Raw genomic sequence first — 24,599 nt, 5'->3', positions numbered from 1 at the left:
CTTCTGTCAGCTTTCTCGGTGTTGGCTGTAGCTTTGCAATAGTATCCTCACATCTGAACCAGAAAGTTAAGAGTTCAAGTCCGACCACAGAGATTTGAGTACAAAACCCAAGCTTATTTAAAAAAAATTCATTCATGGGATGTGGGTGCCACTGGCAAGGTCAGCATTTAATGCTCATCTTAACTGCCCTTCACCAAATGGATTCCAGAGGACAATTAAGAGTCAACCACTTTGTTGTGGGTCTGGCGTCACATATAGACTAGACTGTTCAAAGACAGCTGATTTCCTTCTCTAAATGACATTAATCAATCAGTTTTATTATGATAATCAGATAGTTACACAACCATAGGAACATAGGACTTAGGCACAGGAGTAGGCCATTCAGCCCTTCGAGCCTGCTCCATCATATAAGATAATCATGGCTGGTTTGACTGTGTCTCAACTCCACTTTGCCCTCTGCCCCATAGCCCTTGACTACCTTGTCTATCAAAAATCTGTCCAACTCTGCATTGAATAGATTCAATGACCCTGCCTCCACTGCTTTCTGGGCAAGACAATTACACATACTAATGACCCTTTGCAAGAAGAAAATTCTCCTTATTCATAAATTGTGTCCCCTGGTTCTAGTATCTCTCTCAGATGCAGGTGAGATAACTGAGTGAAGGCTTGGAGTTTGGTGGGAGGAGGAGTTTTAAGTGTTAATTTTGCTCTTAAAATCTAATCTAGTCTGTAATTAGCAGCACTGTAAAGTACTGTTTAAGCAGGCTAAGTTCGTTCTTTCTTGCAGTTCATACAGGGTAAACTCACTCTCAGCTGTAGGAGCTGAGTAGTTAATTAGCTAACTGGTTGAATCTGGTTACTGTAGCCCCAGTTCAGTTTACTGTAAATTCAGATTTCTTTAGTGCAGCCAAGGCAAATAGAGTGCAGCTGAGCTAACTCAATGAAGACTTGGAGTTTGGTAAGAGAAGGAGTTGGGGGGAAATGAGGTGTTTATTTCCTTTTTCTATCTTTCTCATCCCATAGGAATTGGTTCTTACTCTACTACAGAGAAAGGAGCTAGTTGTTTGGTGAGTATCTGGTCAGTGGTTAAGTTCTATTCTATCCCTAAGGTTTAAATTAGTACATAGATTGGTGGTAAAGTTAATAAAATATATCAAAGTAAAGTAAATAAGTGATTGATATAATTAAGTAATTATTTAAAAACACATTAAGGATGGCAGGACAGGTGAGGTGTCAAGGCTGCAGTATGTGAGAGCTCCTGGATAACATTGTGGTCCAGGGCAAATATGTCTGCAGCAAGGGTAGGAGAGACTAGGACCCGAGGGCACAGCCTCAGAGAAAAGGGGAGACCTTTTAGAACAGAGATGAGGAGAAACTTCTTTAGCCAGAGAATGGTGAATCTATGGAATTCATTGCCACAGAAGGCTGTGGAGGCCAGGTCATTGAGTGTATTTAAGACCAAGATAGATAAGTTCTTGATTGGTATGGGGATCAAAGGTTACGGGGAGAAGGCAGGAGAATGGAGTTGAAAAACTTATCAGCCATGATTGAATGGCGGATCGATGGGCTGAATGGCCTAATTTCTGCTCCTATGTCTTATGGTCTTATGGTGTTTGCGGCTTGAGGAATTCAGCTTGCAGTCATTGAGCAGGAGGGGGAGCTGCAGACGCTGCAACACATCAGAGTGGGGGAAAGTTACCTTTATACCAGAAGGCAGTCACACCACTTAAGATAGGGTCTTCTGATTTGATCAGTGGTCAGGGACAGCAAGGTGTAACTGAGTGAGGCAGGTAAAGGGACCCAGAGAGCAGGAGTGTGAGCCTCCGCAATTGTCAAATAGGACTGAGGTTCTCTCAGCTTGTCTGGATGAGAGTGGAGGCTGCAGGGTGGATGGACAAACTGCACATAGTACTGTGGTACAGGAAGCCATTCAAGTGGGGAGAGCAAAAAGGAACATAGCGGTAGTAGGGGACAGTATACTGAGGGGGAGTGACACTACTCTATGTAGCAAAGAGTAAGAGTCCAGACTGAGGCTGTGTTGCCTACCTGGTGCCAGGGTTCGGGACATCTGGTCAGGGTTGGAGAGGTACTTGCAATGGGAGGGGGAGGATCCAGTAGTTGTGGTACATGTAGGTACCAATGACATAGGAAAGATGAGTAGGGAGGCTCTGCATAGTCATTGAGGAGCGAGGCACCAAATTAAGAATCAGAACCTCAAAGGTGGTAATTTCTGGATTATTATCTGAGCCATGTGTAAATTGGCACAGTACAAATATGATATGAATGCATGTCTTAGACTGGTGTGGGAAAAGTGGGTTCCGGTTTGTCAGGCACTGCCACCAGTATTGGGCAAAGTGGGATCTGTACCGCTGGGACGGTCTACACCTGAACTGTGCTGGCGAGCCGCATAATTAGGGAAGTAGACGGGGTTTTTAAGCTGAATAGTGGGGGTAAGGAATCAAATTTGGGAAGATGTGGTAAACCAAAGAGTAGAGGCATGGCAAGAGAGGTGGGTATTAATATGGGAAGTGATAGACTGACAGTAAGGGACAAAGTACAATTCTAAGGGTAAGTCAGCAGATAAGGCTAGACGCTACAAAAATAGGACAAAACTAAAGGCTCTGCATCTAAATACACATAGCATTCAAAATAAAACAGATGAACTGATGGTACAAATAGAAATAAATAAGTGCGATCTGATAGCCATTGGAGGGGCATGGTTACAGGATGACAGATTGGGGCCTGATTATTGAATGCTACGTGACATTTAGGAAGGACAGGAAGTTAGGAAAAGGTGGAAGGGTAGCTTTGTTAATTATTGATGGTATTTGCACATTAGAAAGGGATGGCCTAAGTTCAGGAAACCAGGATGTAGAAGGTTGATGAGGACTGATAAAAGCAAGAAGTCACTTATGGGAGTGGTGTACAGACCCCTAATTGTAACTACATGGAAGGACAGAGTATAAAGTAAGACATAGTGAGAGCTTGTCAGAAAGTTGCAGCAATAATCATGGAGGATTTTAATTGACATATAGACTGAAAAAATTAGATGGACAAGGGTAGCATAGATGAGGAGTTCATAGAATGTTTTCAAGATAAACTCTTAGAATAGCACATTCTGGAGCCAACCAGAGAGCAGGCTATACTAGACACATTATTGTGTAACGAGATAGGATTAATTGATAGTCACATAGTGAAGGCACCCCCAGGTGCCATTTTCACAATGACTGAATTTTACATTCATTTTGAGAGAGAAACGAGTGCGTCCAAGACTAGTATTTTAAACTTAAATAAGGACAATTATGAGAGCATGAAAGCAGAGCTTGCTAAAGTGAACTGACAAACGAGGTTAAGGGATAGGTCAATTGAGATTCAGTGGCCGACATTTTTAAAGGGATATTTTGGAATATACAGAATATAGATGTTCGATCAGGAAGAAAAAATCAAAGGGGAGGGTCCTCCATCCGTGGTTGGCTAAAAAAGTTAAAGACAGTATCAAACTTCAAGAAAACGTATATAATTACGCAAGATGGGTGCCGGTCAGAGAATTGGAAAGAATACAAAGATTAATAAGAAGGGAGGAATTAGAGTACCAGAGAAAGCTAGCTAGTAATATAAAGATAGATAACAAGAATTTCCATAGATATTTAAGTAAAAGTTTTAAAAGTGAGCTTTGGTCATATAGAAAGTGCATCTGGGGAACTGAATGGAAAGTAAGGAAATGGCGGACAAATTAAACAGGTATTTTGCTTTGATCTTCACTATAGAGGACATTAGTAACATCCCAGAAATAGCTGTAAATCAAGAAATGGAAGGGAGGGAGGAACAATCAAGAAATGGAAGGGAGGGAGGAACAATCAAGAAATGGAAGGGAGGGAGGAATTTGGAAAATTACAATCACCAGGGAAGTGGTATTGAGCAAATTAATGGGGCTGCGGGCTGAAAATCCCCAGGTCCCGATAAACTTCACCCTAAGGTCTTGAAAGAAGTGACTAGTGAGATAGCTGATGCATTGGTTTTAATTTTCCAAAATCCCTCTATGCAGGCAAGTTTCCATTCGATTGGAAAAGAGCAAATATAACTCCTTCAGTCAAAAAGGGAGACAGAGCAGGAAACTACAGGCCAGTTAGCCTAATGTCTGCCACGGGGAAAATGTTAGAAAGTATTATTAAAGATGTTATAGCAAGGCACTTAGAAAAATTCAAGGCAATCAGGCAGAGTCAATATGGTTTTATGAGAGGAAAATCGTGTTTAATCAATTTATTGGAGTTCTTTGAAGGAATCACATGTGCTGTGGATAAAGGGGAACTGCTGGATGTACCGCACTTAATTCCAAAGGCATTTGATAAAGTGCCACATCAAAGGTTATTGCGGAAAATAAAGCTCATGGTGCAGGAAAGAAGATTGGCAAGCGAACAGGAAGCAGAGTTGGAAAAAATGGGTCTTTCTCAGTTTGGCAGGATGTGATGAGTGGTGTGCCACAGGGATCAGTGCTGGGGTCTCAACCTTTTATGATTTATATAAATGATTTAGATGAAGGGACTGAAAGAATGGTTGCTAAATTTGTTGATGGCCGAAGATAGGTACAAAATTAAGTTCTAAAGAGGACATAAGGAGGCTACAAAAGGACATAGTTAAGAGAGTGTGCTAAAATCTGGAAAATAGAGTACAATGTGGGCAGATGTGAAATTGCTCATTTTGGCAGGAAGAATAAAAATGAAGCTTAGCTAAATGGTGAGAGATTGCAGAGCTCAGACCGAGGGATCTGGGTGTCCTAGTGCATGAATCACACTGCTAGTATTGCAGGTACAGCAAGTAATTAGTAAAGCTATTAGAACATCAATTATTGAGGGGAATTGATTACAAAAGTAGGGAGATGCTTTAGTTGCACATGGCACTGGTGAGGCCACATCTGGAGTACTGCCTACAGTATTGGTCGTCTTATTTAAGGAAAGATGTAGATGTGTTAAAAGCAGTTCAGAGGTTTACTGGTATAATACAAGGAATGGGCGGGTTGTCTTATGAGGGAAAGTTGAACAGGTTAGGCTTGTATCCATTAATTTAGAGTAAAAAGGCAATGTGATTGAAACATACGATCCTGAGAGGTCTTGACAGGGTGGATATGGAGAGGGTGTTTTCTCTTGTGGGAGAATCTAGAACTAGGGTTCACGATTTAAAAATAAGGGGTCTCTCATTTGAGACAGATGAGAATTTTTTTGAAGGTCATGAGTCTCTGGAACACTCTTCCTCAAAAGGCAGTGGAAGGAGGGTCATTGAATATTTCAAGGCAGAGCTGGATAGATTTTTGATAATATCAGGAGTAAGAAAGAATGTGGAGTTGAGGTTACAATCAGATCAGCCATGATCTTATTGAATGGCAGAGCAGGCTTGAGAAGTTGAGTGGCCTACTCCTGCTCCTAATTCATATGTTCAAGTTGTAAGGAACATGTCTTTTTTTTATTTTCTGTTGGACTATAGATTATATATAGCAGTGAACTAAATGCCTAAAGTACTGAAGGACCACCTCATGTCATCAACAAGAACTGAAAGGAATTTGGAAGACATCGATCAAAATGAACCCCATCAAATCCTGTATTCTCAAATTGGTGCTACTGAACTATTTTATCCCACCCTAAAAATCCATGTTTTGTGTCTTGTATGTGTATGTATAGGGATTTAAGGGTAGAGAATTTAGGATATAAAGTTAGAAATTAGCAGTTCATCTTTCTTTTGCCACTGGTTAATGACAGTTTGTTCAATAAATTGTTAATTACTTATTAAGTTTGCAAACCTGGTGCTTATATTCTGTTTACCTAAATTATGGGCGACCTGGAGATTTGATCAAAACTTTTTCACATTTGTCACAGCCCTGGACAGTGGGGCTTGATGTTACAGCACACTATCCCCACTGAGTCATGACAAAATGAAAACATCCTCCTAGTATCTACCCTATCAAATCCCTTCAGGAACTTAAATTAAAGCAAAATACAGCAGATGCTGGAAATCTGAAACAAAAACAGAAAATGCTAGAAAAACTCAACAGGTCAGAGCTCTGTTCTGAAGAAGACTCATAAGGACTCTTTTTTTTCACTCCATAGGTGCTGTTAGACCTGAGCATTTTCTGTTTTTATTCCCTTTACGATCTTCTATGTTTCTATAAGATCATCTCTCATCTAAATTCCAATGGGTATAGGCCCAACCTTTCTTCAAAAGATAAGCCCCTCATCCCAGGAATGAGTCAATTGACCCTTCTCTGAACTGCTTCTAATGAAATTATATCTTTTTTCAAAAAAGAGACCAAAATTGTACAATATTCCAGATGTGATCTCACCTGTATATTACTAATGCTAGCTTTTTAATTCCAGATTTATTTAATTAGCTGAATTTAAACTTCCAGCTGCCACGATGAGATTTGAACTTTAATTTCCAGTTTATTAGTCCAGGCCTCTGGATTACTAGCCCAGTAACATAACCAATATACTACTGTTCTCACATGGCTGACTGTCAGGGGTGTGAGTCAGTGGCAAGGCCGCCACTTATTGTCCATCTCTATAGGGGGCTTGTTAGCTAGCTCAGAGGGCAGCTCAGATTAGCCACATTAGTGTAGGACTGGAGTCACATATAGGACAGTGGGGTTCCTTCCCAAAACAAAGTGAAAATGAGAAGATGCCACCTGGCGCATATAATTCACAGACTTTAAAGCTGCAGAGGAACTCAAAGCACTTTCCGAGTGTCACTCATGTCAGTGCTCCAACTTCAATTAAAGAAATAGGACATAAGCAGTTGCAGGTTCTTGTGATATTCTTAATTGATTCCTTAAAATAATTGCTATGGTACAGATAAGTCTGTAACACGAGTGTTATGCAACCCCAGTTTAGAAGGGAAATGCCTACAATCCAAAATAAAGGCTGTACACTTTTCACAGTTCATATGGATTTGGAACAATATCACACTTTGCTGAAATGTCAGTGAAACAAATCCAATTGTGTAAAATCACTGTCCTTTACAGAAAATACTCAAGGTAACTCTGGGGAAGATTATAATGAAACTGTAGCACCTGAAAGTGCTAACAGCAGCAGAAAAAGGTCCCACTGACTGCCTTTAACCCCCAGTTCCTTTTACGACTGTGGCATTCTGACTTTTCACAGGTCAATGGGGAAAAGGACATAAAGAGCAGAGCTCTGAAATTCACTCCCTGAATCTCTCCACTTCTCTCCCCTGCTTGAAGTCATTTTCAGTTTGGCCAAGCTTTAATTCACCTGTCATCAAGTTTGTTTGGTAATACCCCTGCGGAGCCGGTTGGAACATTAGACAAAGTCCAAGGGCACAGGATAAATTCAAGTTACTCTTGTTGAATGAAAACTCCACCACAGGACAGCATCTTATCCATTCATCAGATGAAGCTAGAAATGCAACTTAGTCAGGTGCAATCTCAAAACAATATATACTATACATGGTCTTGAGGAATATTGGAAGAAAATAAAAATGTTACCTAGATAACAGAGCAGAACTGCTTGCGTGGGTTGGAGGGCAGCATTAGTTTCGGAAAACACAACCTTCCCCATAAAACCAAACAGAAGCCACCTGAGGCACCATGCCCTCACAAATCTTGTACCAAATGCCCACACACCACTGGTGTTATAACTGGAAAAGTGTTCTGCTTGTGAATTCTGAACCAAAAAAAACTGAAGAAACAGTTGGAAACTTGGGGGGAAAATTGGATCAAATATCCCTCACTTTTTCATCATCTGGCAGCCTTTTTCAAATTTCTGGTCAGTGCAAAGAAAGACTTGCATTTATACAGGGTTTTTACAACCTCATTACAACCCAAACCACCTTACAACCAATTCAGTACTTTTGAAGTGTGGTGACTGTTTTAAATTCAGAAGCGTAATAGCCAAGATCAGCACAGCAAAGCCCCACAAACAGCCACAAGACAATGGTCAGCTAATCTTTTTGAGTGACGTTGGTTGAAGGATAAATATTGGCCAAAATACTGGGGAAGATTCCCCTGGTCTTGTTCAAAATAGTGCCACAGGATCTTTTACATCCACTTGAGGGGCCAGATGGAGCATCAGTTTAACATTTCAGATCCGGCAATATAGCACTCCCTCGGTACTGCACTGGAGTGTCAGCCAAGGTTTTCTGCTGGAGACTCTGGAGTGAGAGTTCAAAATACAACCTTCTGCCTCAGAGGCAAGAGTGCCACCTACTATGCCACGACTAATGCCATAAACCAGTACCAGAATGGAGATAAACTTCAGCACACTCTTCCCCACTACCTATCCAGCCCGTTCCTGGGAATCAAAGAGAATATTGAGAAAGACTGGCTGTTCTTTAAGGATCAACCTCCACAGAATGAATATTCTGTCAAGACCTCTTTCCCAATCATAAACTGCAATAATCCCCAAACGACATCCATGGAATTAAATACATCAACAAATTTATTTGGGAGAAAATTGTTTGACTGTTGCAAGGGTTTCATTGGACACCACCGGCGGTAAGGTGAAGTGAAATGACTGACACTGGCAGCACTAGTCTTACTGAAGGACTAATAATTCAGCAAACAGGAGTTCAAATCCCAGCCTAGCAGAATATTTAAATTTTCCTTAAAAAATCTGAAAATAAAAAGCTCGTATCAGTAAAAGTAACCCTTAATTACCATAATTACCCAACTAGTTCACTAATGCCCTTTAGGGAAGGAAACCTGGAGTCCTTACCCTGTCTGGCTTATATGTACTTCTAGTCCCACACTGCTGTGGTTGATTGCTTCAGAGGGCAGTTAAGTGTTCAAGCCAATCAGATATTGGAATCCCTCTCAGGGTAACTAGGGGTGGGAAATAAATATAGGCCTGGCCCACATGCCAACAAATAAAACATTTATTAAAAACTTATCTCCATTCATCAAGAGAGGTCCTGGCCACAGTCTCATGAAATGCATTAACTGCATAGGCGCTCAGTTTGCGAGTAGTTGTGTTGAAATTGCCCTGTTGTTGTAGAACTTCTCCCTCAACACACAAAAGGCTAATTGACACCAACAGGACCGGGTCCAAAGGGAGCAGCTTAGAGATATAAAAGGCCTCAAAACAATTCCAAAGATCTAAGCCCCGGAGCCAGTAGTTAATATGTAGACAGTACCATCAGTGAAAACATAGGCCTTGGCAGCCCTCCCAGAAACCATACAGGGTGCACCATTCTACCCACAACACAGCTTCCATTAATAACTAAGATAGCAATACCTGACCCACAAAGTGCGCACTAGTTGAAATAAACTTGTAACATCCTCTGTCGAGCCATGTTTTCTTCGACAGCACCTCCCAAAGACGTAACCTCTACCACCTAGAAGAACAAGGAGCACAGGTATACCATCACCATACATCCTTATACTCGCACCTTTCAATCAAGCTCACTGGATAACGATCGGGGTGGAGAAATTTTCCCCTGGGAACACAGAGGTTTATAATAATAAGCCTGGCTCAGGTGAGCTAAGGCAGTTAATCTGATCAGCTGCCTCATCACTGATCTCGATTTGATAATTGTACTGAAGCAGCGAGGAACTGAGCTTGTATCTGCACACAGACCTGATTATCAGACTGCACCATACAAATAAAGGCCATCACAACCTAGCTCAAGATCCCTAACTTTGCATCAGAACTCTCCCATGGTAAACCGCATGAAAATGGAGGCTACGCCACAAGTTGTTAAACAGGGAGGAAAGGTTATTGTGAGCAATGAACCTAGTCACTCTTAATGAGTACAACACTTTTACTCACCATCTGGCCCCCATTTCAGTGGGCAGAGTGATGGAAAGGGACGAGATGACCGGGTTAAAATAAAAAAAAGTTCCATCATTTGAAAAGAAACCTTGATGTAGATTCAATGGCATCAATTGGGACAAAAGTGCATTAGGAAAAAAAATTAACAGCAAAGGGAAAATTTCAAGGATGAGAAAAGAAGCAATCAGCAAATCTTTGTGATGGGCAAATTGTTGAAACAAATTCTGAAAAACTGTATAAATTGCCATTTGGAGGGGTAGGAATAATCAAGGACAGTCCGCATAAATTTGTTGAAGGACGATGTAACAAGGAGGGCTGACAAGGGTAACATATTTGATGTTGTTGACATGGATTTTACCAAGGCTTTTGATAAGATTCCACTTGGCAGACTGGTCAGAAAATTAAAAGCTCATGAGATCCAAGGGAAGTGGCAAGTTGGATCCAAAATTGGCTAAGTGACAGGAAGCAAAGGGTAAAAGTTGACAAATGTTTTTGTGATTAGAAAGCTGTTTCCAGTGGGGCTCTGCAGAACTCAGTACTACAGCCCTTGCTTCTTATGATAAATGTCAATGGCTTAGATGTAAACGTAGGAAGCATTAATATGTAGTTTGCAAATTATACTAAAATTGGCCGTGTGATTGATGGTGAGGAAGGAAGTTGTGGACTGCAGGAAGATATCCAAGGACTGGTTAGGCAGGCAGGAAAGTAGCAAATTAATTCAAACCTGAGAAGTGAGGTAATGCATTTTTGGGGGGGGACAAACAAGGGAATACACAAAAATTGAAAAGATTCTGAAAAGTGTAGAGAAACAGAGGGACCTTGAAGTGTATGTCTACGGATCCCTGAAGGTAGAAAAATAGGTAGACAAGGTGGTCAAGAAGGCTTTCCTTTTCTTTACTGGTCAAAGCCTACAATATAAGAGCAGAGAGGTTATGCTGGAACTGTATAAAATACTAGTCAGGCCACAGCTAGAATACATACAATTGCACACAATTCTGGTCTGCTGCAAGGAGGATATGACTACACCAGAGAGGGTACAAGAGAGATTTACAAGGATTTTGCCAGGATTGGAGAATTTTAGCTTGAGCAAAGAATGGATCAAGTGGGTTTGTTTTTCTTGGAACAGCGGAGGCTGAAGGGAGATTTAATTGAAGTGTATCAAGTTGAGGGCACACTAGTGTATAGAAAGGACCTGTTTCCGTTAGCAGAGAAGTTAATAACCAGGAAGCATAACTTAAAAGTATGGAAGGGTATCGAGCAATATTTTCACCCAGAGGGTGATGCGGGCCTGGAACTCTCTGCCTGAAAGGGTGACAGAGGCAGAAACCCTTACTGCATTTTTAAACATTTGGATGTGCACTTAATGTGCCACAAACTAAAGGGCTATGGGCCAAGAAATGGAAGGTAGGATTAGACTGGATAGCTTTTACGGCCAACATGGACACAATGGGCTTGGAACCTCCTTGATGCTGTGAACTTATATTTCTCATCCTCTGGTAATTCAGCCTCACATCCAATTCCCACTATATCTTTACCAACCTTACCAAGTTGCAGTCCCATGTGGTATGTATGTTTTTCTAAAGTATTTGTTTTAAAACTACTTTTCTTCAAATTAAATTCATGCTCTTTTTGCCCTCGAGGTTTGAGTGATGTTAAAATCCATGGTTCATCTGCTGTTGATACACATCTCTCTCAATGAAGTTCACCCCCATTACCTGCTGGCTTCTCTCCACCTTTTCCAATACAAACACATCCTTTTTGAAGTACGGTGACTGAAACTGCAAGCAGTATTGCCAAAGGAAGTCTGACTAGTTCATTATAAAGCCTTGTGGACTGATTCCTGTGTTCTGGCTATATGTGTCAAAACTCTTGTTTGCTTTTACAAGATTCTCTACGCTGTCTCAACACAAAGAGCTATATAGAAAACTGCTTCATTCAATGGATTGCACACAACCCCTCAATATTCCAAACACCCCCCCCAAACCACACTAAAGTCTAAGTGAATCCCCTCTCCATGTCACTCTTCCCTTAAGACTCTACCAAAACCTAACTGTTTGACCAATATTTTGGTCACCTATCTGAATATCTCATGCGGCTAGGTGTCAAATTTTATCTGATAATGCTCCTGTGAAACACCTTGGGACATTTCACTATGTTAAAGGTGCTATATAAATGCAAGTTGTTGCTGGGTGAGGTATCCAGTGGCTAACGGTAATCATGGATTCACACTTGAATAGAAAGAAGCCTGTTTCCCAGGAGAGCAGGAGAGAAAAAAATACATTTGAAAAATATGAATTTATCACTGGCCTCTGCTATTGCCGAACTGGGAAATTCCCTAAGTCATTATGTTACATAGCTGATACCACAGAGTTACGACTTGCAGAGAATGAAACGAGCCATGTAACATTTGCCAGTGCATTCTGCCTTCTTAGATTTGCAGTTCATAGTTCCATGATTATAGCTGGTAAATTTGCATCATCCCCTTCATTAAATTCCAGCACCACAACTCACAGGCTTTGCGGAATGGGGAAAGCAGGCTTCCTGTTTGGGTTATGTGCAGTTTTCCAGTACTTGGTCACAAGGTTTAGATTTCTGGATTACTAGGCTCCAATTGGAGTCAGTGTATTTAATGTTATGATCCTTGCTTAGCACATGTTTCAGCACATTCATTTTGGTGGGGCTTGTCAGCTTTGAATTACATTTCATATATTGTGGTCAAGATGAGAAACACAAGTACTGGGAAAGAGAACAGCTTTTCCACTTTAGGTTGAATACAGTACCCTGAGCAAGTGAGAGTATCAGCTTGTTCTGAAGTATTGGCCCGTGGGGCACTGCCTAAACTCCTCTTGAGTAGACTCAAGATGTGAGCATTGCTGGCATATTTCCTATCCCAAGTTTCCAATGCGCTGTGTAACTTTCTAGGCCACTTCAGAGGCCAGCTAAGAGTGAGCCAACATTGGTTTGGAATTCGGAGTCACATTTCAGTCAGACTGAGCAAGGCCAGTGCGTTTCATTTTGTGAACCAGTTTTAGAGTTTTTACAACAATCCAGCAGCTGCATGGTCAGTTTACAGATATTTCAAACCAAATTCAAATTCTCAAACTGCTGTGGTAAGGAATTTAATTAGCATTCTTTGGATTATTTGCCCAGCCTTCCGGATTATTAGTCCAGTAATTTAACCTCTACACTAAAGGAAGAAACTTTTTTTGGACTAGGTCGGAGCAGTTCAGTACATAGATCACAGACAGAATAGTTTTGGAACAGAGCAACAAACAGTCCCCTCTCCCTTTCTGTGTCTGGTTTTAAAGCTATCAATTGAGTTGTCAGGAATAAGGGCAGAGCTGAAATATTTGCTGCGAATTGATTTAGTGGTAAGTCAGCAACTACTGCAGTCAGCCTGGTTTTGGCCATTCTGTTTAACCCAATTCAGCTTCATGAATTCATCCTAAACATGCTGTAAACAGGCGGTCAGACAGCAGCTGGTTTTCAGAACTGAACCATCCTGTTATGCCTTAGAGTTTCAGAACAGAGTCTATGTAAGTGACACTCCTTTACACAAAGTAACCAAGGTGTGACCTGTACATGTTTTTCACAGCACATCTACACAGCAACTTTAAAATAGTCAAAACATCCCAATGCACTTCACAGGAACGCTAACTAAATTTGAAACAGAGCTACATAGGAAGCTTGAGGAATGAAAATGAAGCTTGAAGAGGTAGATTTTAAGGAGCGCCCTAAAGAGAGATAGGTAAAGTGTGGAGAGGTTGTGGAGTTGGGGGGGTGGGGGGAGAAGTGGAATTCTAGAGCTTAGGGCCTCGGCAGCTGAAGGCACAGCAGCCCACGGTACAGTGATTAAAATCAGGGAAACACAAGAAACCAGAATTAAATAATGTAAAGATCTGAATGATGGAGGACTGAAGGAAGTTAGAGATCGGGAGAGGCCAGAGAAAGATTTGAACATAAGGATAAGCGTACAGATACCCTGTTTGACCAATAACTAGCATTTAGATAGTGCCTTTAACGTATTAAAACATCCCAAGACACTTCACAGGAGCTTTATCAAATAAAATTCGAGACAGAGCCATAATGAGACATTATAATACGTACAAAATGCTTGGTCAAAGAGGCACGTTCAAGGAGTATCTTCAAGAAGGAAAGGCAGATAGAATGATGCAGAAATTTAGAAGTAGAACAAGGTGTGGAGCAGCCAAGGGTTGAGCAATTAAAATGCAGATGTGCTGCATTACAGAAGCTCTTGCAGCCCCAACATTCGGTACACAAGTTTCTACAAATGTCAGCCCTTCATATGTGAACCTTGACAAATGGCAGTAGGCTGTTTCGGGATCCATACATTACATCTGCACCTCCTGCTACCTGCTCACTCCAATCTTCACTTACTTCCTTCTCACCACCTGACATATTGATTAATTTACTTTGTGTGCATTCCTCATCTACCTGTGAGTCACTCTGACTCTTTCACTTCTCACTTGCTGCCCAGAACTTATTCTTTTACCATTGATATCTGGAAAGACCCAAACATTAGTCGCCCAACTCAGTTCATCCAACTTAATGGACCATGTTAGTGCTGTATAGAGACCATCTTAAAGCTACCTCACGGCAAACAAGTGCTTCCACAGCCAGAGGAATCACACAATCAAACGTACCATTGACTCTACAGATGACATATCACTGCTGCTTGAGATCTACACAATATGCTGTCTAAAGAAAGATCCCAGGATTGAAATGGTAATGGAAATTCCAGTGATGCATCAACATTCCTTGCTTTTACTTGCTGTCCATCTAGTTAGCATACATTAAGCGGCCACTCTTCACAAAAGCACCTAAGCAACGTGTTGGTGGGTTATTTGTCTAAGAAATTAAGAACTTGCATTTAGACTTCAGGATGATCCAAAGTGCTTTACAGCCAATGAAATACTTTTGAAGTGTAGCCACTGCTGTAATGTAGGAAATGTAGCAACCAATTTGCACACATGCAGATTCCACAAATATCAATGACCAAATCATCTGTTTCTAGATGTTGGCGGAGGGCTAAAATTATTGGCCTGGACACCCGGGAATGCCCCTGCTCTTCTTCGAAATAGCACGAAGAAAACTTTTACACACCCACCTGACAAGGCAAAGGAGGGCTTAGTTTAAGGTCTCATCCAAAAAACAGCATCTCTGACAGTGCAGCATTCCCTTTGTACAGGCACTGGGTAAGTCCGTGTAGATTGTGAGATCAGGTTTCTTCAGTGAGACTTGAACCCCCAACACCCCACCCCACACCAACCTTCTGACTCAGAAAAAATACTGCTATCCGCTGACTCAATCCCCAGTCTGTCTGTGCTTTGGCGGGGGGGGGGGGGGGGGGGGGGGTTGGTGCGCGCAAGAGAGTGTGCACGAGTGAGCACAGGCAAGATATGAAATAACACACAGACACATACACAAAGCTAGTGCATACACAGCTGGTGAAACTGTCCTGGTTGCTAACTATCTCGATTGATGTGAAACCCACTCTCCTTTCACTGCTGTGTTTGGTACTTCCTCCTTGATGAAGTTAATGGCGGGACACATTGTCTAAAAATAACAGAAAAGCTAAAATAAATTGCTGCTAAAATGATAATAGGCTGCTAGACATGGTGAGACTGAGTTACTTACCTCAGCAATTGTCAGGGCTGAGACTTGAGCACTTTCTCACAAGGAAGCTGCAGAGGGGAGTACTCAAATCGGATTCATACTGCCTCACTGTTGAGCACCAGCAGGAGACCAGTAGCAGGGACTGCCTGAGAAGGAAATGCTTGTCCTCGCCTCAGAGAGGGACGTAGCAATGGGGTGTGATAGAAGAAATAAAATATTGCAGGATGACTTTCACCCTGAAAAGTTAGTTTCCAAGTCACCTGGTAGAACTGTGGGTCATTTTTGCAGTCCGAACCCTCATTGTTAGAAAACAATCCAAGGACTGCAACAAGCAGGGGAAGAGACTAGTGATTCTGGCAGGTCCACCTGCGAATTTGTGGTCAGGGGTAGCACAGGTGATCAGTGTTGCTCTCAAGACTGATCAGGACATTGTGTGGTAGGAGGAAAGTGACACTGTTCACGATATTCTTTGAGACCCTCAGCCATACAACACTGCAATGTGTATCTTGGATTGTACATTCAGCACGAGTCTTCCAGGATATTTCATCTTGAAATAGGAACAAAGAGAGAGAGAGAGAGAGTTAAAACCTGAGGATGCCCCTCAAGCTTAAATTGAGCTCTCCAGCATTAACAGTGTAACGTAACATTTACAGCACTAGAGGCTGTGACACCAGCATGGAGAGGTAGGAGCTAAGCCCAGTCTCAGAACGAAGATTTCTGTTGCACTTTAACTACCACTTGTTGAGACAAATCTATTAGTAAACAAAATACTTTAGAATGGAACTAGAATCCACATTTGATGCATCTAATCACCATCTGCAAAAATACACCATACTGAATCTCGATTCACTGCTGATTTAGCCTCCTTATGGAGCCACACGGGGCAATTAGCCTGACACCAAGGACAACTTATCTCCAAAATAACATGCCTGGTGACAGTCGATCCTCTGTCATAAGCTTGTATTCAAACAGCTGAGTCAGACCAGTCCCCAACACAGAGCACTGTTGATGTTTGACAAGATTCATTCATTGTTGGGACCTTGAATTCTTCCCACTTAGCTCCAGATAACCCTGCAAACCAACATCAGAACAGGTCTGATGGTCCTACAGCAAGAATATCAGCACTCAAAGGTTCAAAGACTCCCCTGGCTTTAGCTGGTTCTATCATGCTCCCTGCATGGAAGAAAGACAGGACTTGCACTTATGTCACATCTTTCACAACCTCAGGATATCCCAAGATTCTTTACAGCCAATGAAATGTGGTCACTGTTGTAGAGAACGTGGCAGCCAATTTGCACACAGCAAGGTCCCACATGAAGCAATGAAATAATGACCAGGTAATCTGTTTTTTTCAGCCTGGTTGAGGGCCAGACATCTGAAAGGCAGAACCCTCTAATTGTGAAGCTCTCCATCAATACTGAACTTGGAGTGTTAGCCTGGATTACGTGCTCAAATCTCTGGAATGGGACAAGACTTTGTGGCTCAGGAGGTAGTAGTGCTGCCACTGAGCTGCTGCTGAAAACGAGAAATTGTGCTCTTGCCTTTAAGATCTGATCTCTGCCTCCAACACCTTCTCTTCCTCTTTTCCCCAGTCCCACCTCCCTCAGCACTCCAAACCCCTCCCTCTTGAAACGAAGAGCCACACTGCCTCCCACTTCCCTTTCCAATCCACTACTGTATATGGGCTCAAGAATTACAAAGCACACTGCAGTTGATTCAAATATTAGAAGGCTTTCAGTGCCAAATCATCCATGGTGCTGGGGTACCAACCTGTCATGGCATGAGGGAAGAGAGTGTGGGATGGTCAAATTCAAGAGGGTGAAGCCATTGAACAAAAGATTATTGACTTGGAAGGAAGAATGGGTATCAGTATCAGAATGTGGCAAGTGAACAACCAAAATTTAGTTTTTATTCCCTGATAGGAAAAGGCACTGTACATTTCACTGGCACAACAGTCAGTTAGAAAATCTCAGGGCCCCTTGGTTTGAGGTGAAGGGGTGGAAGCAGAACTTCTCCACGTTGCATGTGTATGAGGCACTAGGTGTGGACACGATCAGATTCAGCTGTGAATGGCAACATTCACCATCTATATTCTTATAACGAATGGTCACTGATAAGTCTCAGGGCAAGAATGATAACAGCGGTATTACACTTCAATCAGGCTCAGAGCTGTCAGACACGGGTCAGCGTGTAGCACTCCGCCTGAGGCAGAAGGTTGTGGGTTCAAGTCTTACTCCAGAGACATGAACCCAAAATAAAGGCCTGTACTAGTACTGAGGGAGTTCTGCACTGATGGAGTTGCTGTCTTTCAGATCTGTCCTCTCAGGTGGATGTAAAAGATTCCATGGTACTGCTGCGAAGTGGAACAGGAGAGTTCTCCACAATGTCCTGGCCAATATTTATCCCTCAACAAACATTACTGAAACAGATAATATGATCACACTGCTGTTTGTGGGAGCTTGCAGTGCTTGATTTGGCTACCGTGTTTCCTACATTATAACAGGGGCTTCACTACAGCCAATTAAGTACGCTTTGAAAAGTGCTTCAGGTCATCCTGAAGTTGTGATAGAAGCTACATAAATGCAACTTTTTCTAACAAAAGGAGTGCAGAAAACAGGGGATAATGTTACAAGCAGCACAGTATTGAACCAAGCTGATGTAGCACCCACTTGACAAGCAGTTTGAAAACTTTATTGGACATGCATGCATCACTGTCAGAACCATCTCTTCCCCCAACAGGACAATACCTTGATCAGTGGGTGGAAAATCAAACTCACTAAAAATTCGTTACAACAACAACTTGCATTTATTTAGCACCTTTAACATAGCAAAACACCCCAAGGCACTTGACAAGAGCATTATCAGTCAAAATCTGACACTGAACCAACCAAAGTTTAATCAGAGATAGGTTTTAAGGATAATTTTAAAGGACAATAAAGGAGGTAGAGAGGATTCCAGAGGTTGGGGCCTGGCAGCTGAAGGCACAACCACCAATGGTGAAGAGAAGAAAAATCGAGGATGCACAAGAGGCCAGAATTGGAAGAGTACCCCCGTACAGACATCTTGGGGGGTTGAGGGGCTGGGGCAAGTTACAAAAGTATGGAGGGGCAAGGCCATAGAGGGATTTGAAGACAAGGATGAGAATTTTAAAACAGGCTTTGCTAAACTGCGATCAATAGTAGTTCGGCAAACATAGGGGTGATGGGTGGACAGGACTTAGTGTGGGTTAACATACGGGAAATGGAGTTTTGGATGAGCTGAAATTTATGTAAGGTAGAAGATGGGAGGGTGCTGTGGAGATGCTTGGCAGAGTCAAGTCTAGAGGTAACATGGAAGAGGTTAAAAAAAAGACAGTAATAGTGTTTCACCTTATCAGGACTGCACACCAACAGAAGTTCCAAGTGCTGCTGATACTATTTCACACAAATGCAAATCACAGTAAGAAACAATTGGCAGTGATTCAAAGCTTTCCTCTGACCTTCCTCCCCCTTGGCACTTCTAGACAAATCTGTGACGACAAATGACTGCCCAATTTTAATAACTTTTTAAAAACAATTTCCATATTAAACAATGCAAGGCAGAAGACAATGTATGCCCACAGCAGAATACAGTTCACATGGAACATGATTTACTTCATATGGCTGCATGGATTTCTCCCATCACTCTCTCTCTCCTATTCTCCTAAGGGCGGACCCTTTTTCTGGTGGTTGGGCTGAGGGAGTGATGTCCAGCACAAGGGGTGTAACCTTAAAATTATAACTAGGCCACTCATGGATGAAACATTTTTCATACAGAAAGTAGTGAAAATCTGGAACATTCTTCCTCATAAGGCTGTTGAGGCTGGGTGGGGGGAGGAGGGGGGCACAGAGCTGTGTGTCAACTGAAAATTTCAAAATTGAGTTTGATAGATTGTTAGGCATGGGTACTAAAGGTTACGGAACCAAGGTAGGTAAATGGAGTTAAAATACAGGTCAATCATCATCTAACTGAATGGTGGCATAGGCTCAAGGGACTGAATACCCTACTGCTCCTTTAACCCAGGCTGGGGTTCCACAGACAATGGCAGACCACCAAAACTTTACCTGTTTTGCTATTCCTCACGTGTCAGCCTACACAGCAAATAGCAGCAGGTTATTTGGCCACAGGGTGAGGCTGCAGCCAGTCTAGCTCTGCTTGACAATCCTCACATGCTACATGTTGTAGTCAGGCTTGCTGGACAGCACTCCAGAAATGACTGCAGTTCAAGCACAGATTGTGTCATCGGGATGGGCTGGCACAATAGGAGCGGGTTCAAGGGACTCAAAGGGAGAATCTCAAACAATGAATGGGACTACCCAATAACTCTTTCGTTTTAACTCAAAATCCAACATGAAAACACGATATGCTTAAGCACCAATTTGTTCTTGATTGTTGACATGCATCAGGTGCCAAAAGAGTGAATTTAAGGACAAATATTAGAGGCATAGTCCTCAATGGTTCAGCTGGTGATGTCACTGTGCAACTGAGCTAAAAGGACCAGACGGTGCCAAGTTTGATTCCCGGGCTTGGAGAGATCAGCTGTGGTCAGTTAAGGTAAACAGCATGGGGTATGACTATGTAATTATCAAATTGAGAAAATCGGTTTATGATGCAATGGAACTCAATTGGCCTAACCATAGAATCACACAGCAGTGAAGGAGGCCATTTGGCGGATTGGGCCAGTGCCGGATTTTTGAACTATCTATCCAAGCAGCTAAACTGAGGAAAGCACAGAATTCAAAGCCCACACTAAAGCATATTACATGCAGTCCAAATATCCCATGGAATAGGCTTATCAAATCTGCTTCTTTTTTATATTCAAACACACTCAAGCCTTTTGCACAAGTCACCTAAGCTATAACTGAGATCACAGGTGACTTGCTTGTCAATTTTCTGCCCTGTTTTTAGGCAAAGAGAGAAGCATCATCTAGTCTTCTCACAATACCATCGACCATCTTGCCCTAAAGCTCCCCTCCGTCCCCCAGCCACAGCCTGGCCAAGAGCAGGAACTCACCACCTGTGGAATATACAAGCATGGATCCATGTCCCACCACTCCTTGTAACAGCAGGCTGATACAACAAACCATCGCATACAAGTGGCCCAACCAATGCATTATTTCACTTCAGCACCTTGTGCAAAGAACAGCATCAAGTCAGCATGTACACGAAGCTGGTGCATAACTGTGGCTGGAGAAATCATGTGGTTATTGATCTTGCTAGGAAGATATTTGATGTCCAAGCTCTGTGCATAATTTTCAGTGGTGATTGCCACGTAGAACAAAAAAGTGAAGTGCTGCTATCACTGTTTTAAATGGACAGGTTTAGATTCTGGATGATCTCATGCCAAATCAACACAGCACTGGAGCAGGGGAGTAAACATATTATAGCTACTTCAGCACTGCACTTCAAACTCTTTTCATAAAAAATAACTTGAAGAAACTAACTTAGAACAACATGCAAATATTTAATATAGTAAAATATTCCAAGCTGCTTCATAGGGGAGTTTTATCAAGCAATATTTGACACCAAGCCACAGGAGGAGATGTTTTGTAAGGTCACCACAAACTCAGTCAAAGTGGTAGGTTTTAACGAGTTAATTAAAGGAGGAAAGAGGACTAGAGATACAGAGAGGCTTACGGAGACTTCAGAGCTTAAGCATGAGGTAGCTGAAGGCATACCCACAGGAGCAATGAAAGTGGGGATGTGGGAGCAGACAGAATTGAAGGAATGCAGAGCTTTCGCAAGGTTGTTGAGCTGGAGGGGATTACAGAGATAGGGATGGGAAAAGCCATGGAGGGATTTGAAAATCAAGGATGAGATTTTCTTTTAAATATCAAAGCATTGTCAGACCAGGAACCAACAATGGTTAGTGAGTGCAAGGGCGATGGGTGAATGGGACTTGGTGTGTAACGAGAATAAATATCACTGCATTCACTGGGTTGACGTACACAATTAAAATACTAACTGGACATCAATAGACAGCAGGTGATATTTCCCAAGAGTTTGTAACAGGTACAACTTCCTGGTTAAATGATGCAGTCACTTGCCCCATTATGCACTGATACCATAATGAAAACATCACACCTGGCTCCCACTGTCACTCCTCACTCAAGCCACATGCCAACTTTCTCTACCACAGACTACAATAAAATTTCAACCAAAGCACCTTGTGAGGCTTGTTCTATTGCCATAACAATTTCTGAAATTTTCTGTACGACATAAGATCAGGAATAAGACCTATGCACAATCCTCACTCTAACTGGATAGACTTGCTCACACACCACCATCCCAATCATTGTTCTGTTGATTAACCAGCACAGCATTAGATAAAGTCATGGTGAAAGAAAATTTAAATAGCTCACAACGTATTGAGCAGATGGGCACAAGGCATGAATAAAACTTTCATTTACCAATGAAGGGGTCCAGCTTGATTGATCAATATTAATTTTCCTATTTAATAACTTACACATTTCAGCAAATATGCTCATCTATAACAAAGACAAATTCACTAAGAAGTTTCGGAATCAGTTAGAAATTGAAGTACAAGGCAACTGGAGGTTGAAAGATTTCCTTGTACAATTATAATGGGATTGAACTCTCTCTTTAACTGTACAGGACATCTATTCTCCTGTAACTAAAATCTGCACATAAACACAGAACAGATAGCACTCTCTTCAAGATCTTTGTGCATTATAATGGGAATTTTTCTTGCTACGAGCAGATATAACTGGGAGATAGATCTCTGTCCGAATCACTCTACAAAATCTATGTGCGGTTACAAGGGAACCACCTCAAAGATCTGTGTAAATATATCACACAAATAGATGCTGAGAGGCTTTTTCCCTTCCTGTGTAGAACTAAAGAGTCAGAGTTTTAGGAAAGGGGGTCAGCCATTTAGGGCAGGGAGGGTGATGTCTTCCCTCAGAGGGTTATATTTTTGGAATTCTTCATCCCTGGGGCCTGCAGACAATCAATCACTGAGTATATTCAAGACTAAGATCAATAGATTTCTGGGCACCATGGGACACGGGGATAGGGTGGGAAAGTGGACTTGATATTGAAGTTCAGCCATGAGCTTACTGAAAGACAGAGCAAGCTCATAGGGCAGTATGGCTATTTCCTATGACAAAGATGTAAAGTTAACTGAAGCGGACACCTCTGCATATAAAGAAGATCTTTGTGAGGGAGCTCTTATATAAACTATGGAGGGGAAATCTTTACATAACTAAAATCTGTATGCATACGTGACCTTTCAGCATGACCAAAGTCTGTATGTATTTAATTATAAGGGAAATGTCTACAAAATGAAGATCTGGAGGTGTATAAGTAATATCTCTGCATAACCAAAGTCTGTAAATATAAGGGAAAAGTCTGCATAACTAAGGTCTGTTATGTGTACAAGTACAAGGAAAGGTCTCCAAAATGTGTGGATAGTTTCCCAGAGATCTCTACATATCTCGGATGTGTGACTGCAACAAGATCCCTGTCTCTGCAACTAAGAACTAACAAGGGTGGGGGGGGGATCTAACTATAAGCAGGTCGCTGTCTGGTCCGCTGGACTGTGAGGATAAAATCTCTGCCTCTGACCCTGACCCAAACCCCAGTGTACAGTATAACCCAGCCTGTGTGTCTATCTGCCCCAGAGGCACCGACAAATCCAGTAACCCTGCCTCCCTGCGGCCTGCAAACAAAGAAGCCGCGGTGGGGGGGGGGGGTGGGGGGGAGCGCCCGAGGCCCCGCGCCCACAGCTTCTCAGGCCGCCCCTGATGAGGCCTAGGCCGGCAGGCTCTGGCCCGCCTTCTCCCCCCGCCGCCCACCCCCCCCCACCCCCCCCCCCTCCCTCTCCCTCTCCCTCTCTCTCTCTGGGGGTCAGTGGGTGTCAAGTGGCCGCTCGGCACACAAAGGGAGGGAAGTTAGGCCGCACGGCCCAGAAAAGCTGCAATCCGCTCCCAGCAAACAACCGGAATAAAAACCCATTAAAAGAAAAACACCCTCCTCCCTCCGCTCAGGCCTAGCCGCCAACAACCTCACCGCCCCCCACCTCCTCCCCTCCTCCTCCTCCTCCACCACTTCACCCCCCACCCCCCTAACCACCCCTCCCTTCCCTTGGATCGGCCGCTACCCCAGCTCCGCCGCCGGCACCATCTAAAAATTTAATAGAGAGGAGATGTGAGGGGGGGGGGAGGGAGGGGGGGGGGTGGTGTAATGAAGGAGAAGCGGAGGGAAACGAAACGAGATTAAAAACGCACACACGCGCGCGAAAAATCATAAATATGGGGAAGGTGGTTGGGGGGAAATTCCGAACCCACCTCTCGAACCCCGGTCTAAATTTGCAAACCGCCGCCCGGCTGGGGGCGCCTGATCCCGGGCGCCGCTTGCAAAGTGAGCCCGTGGATGTTCGAGGCCTGGGCTGTGGAGGCGCTGTGGCGGCCGCTTACCGTTGGCTGGCTGGCTCGCTGTGCTGGCCGGGCTGGCTCCGGGCTGCTAGAGGCGGGGGGGGGGGGGGGGAGGGGGGTGTTGGTGGTGATTGTAGGGTGGGGTGGAGGGGGGGGGGGGTGGGGGTGGGTGGTGTGTGTGGGGTGGGGGGGGGGATGGGCAGCTGTCGCCCACTGCGCAGGCGCTTCCAGTCCCCGGGAGCAGCGACGACGGCGGCGGCTTCGGGTGCGAGCGAGCAAGGCGGGCGGGCTCACTCCGTTCGCTCGGTCGGGTGGATTTTTTTTGACAATTAAAAAAAGAAAGAACAAGGAGGTAGCGACTGGAGGGAAAGATGGGCCGGTGACGCCTCCTCGACCTCCCGGGCGGGCGGGAGGAGTCGCCCAGCCTGCGCCGGCTGGCTGGCTGCTCTCAGTTCAAGGTGAGCAGCAGCCAGGAAGCCAGGCAGCGGCGAAGTGAACGTGAGAGTGGTTTAGCAGCACAGAAGGTGGAGGACATTCGACTTGGAGATATAAGCAACTGATGACAGCTCGGCAGCAATGATGCTGATCATTATTTACAAGAGGAGAGGCTCCCTTTGCCTGACATGGAATGTACATTGAAAATATCAGGAGTATTACAATTGTATTGAGGCACCTAAGGAACATGCTGTATGGAAACAAGTTGAATTTTATTGCACTTTCTGCAATTTTCAAATTGGAATGTTTTGAAATGTACTTTTACAAATTTTATGAA

At 43.2% G+C, this 24,599-nt stretch overlaps 1 protein-coding gene across 3 annotated transcripts in view; it reads right to left on the bottom strand.

Annotated features, from left to right (window-relative positions):
* ino80db (INO80 complex subunit Db) overlaps nucleotides 1-23,906 on the bottom strand; it is a 96,095-nt gene extending 72,189 nt beyond the window's left edge. The window contains exons 1-3 of one of the 3 annotated variants that reach the window (XM_041200178.1): nucleotides 23,870-23,903; nucleotides 15,435-15,960; nucleotides 9,240-9,339 (exon numbers count right to left, since the gene is read on the bottom strand). The gene's annotated coding sequence lies outside the window, so the exon portion shown is untranslated. Of the gene's footprint in view, nucleotides 1-9,239; nucleotides 9,340-14,904; nucleotides 14,982-15,434; nucleotides 15,961-23,869 lie in introns of those variants that run through there. The other 2 variants (XM_041200180.1, XM_041200179.1) reach the window with 2 other exon arrangements.
* Nucleotides 23,907-24,599: the final 693 nt, after the last annotated feature.

Source organism: Carcharodon carcharias, chromosome 12 (genome assembly GCF_017639515.1).
Source record: "Carcharodon carcharias isolate sCarCar2 chromosome 12, sCarCar2.pri, whole genome shotgun sequence".
Taxonomy (NCBI): domain Eukaryota; kingdom Metazoa; phylum Chordata; class Chondrichthyes; order Lamniformes; family Lamnidae; genus Carcharodon; species Carcharodon carcharias.
The sequence above is the reverse complement of the archived record's forward strand: the minus strand, read 5'-3'. Positions and strand labels throughout refer to the sequence as shown.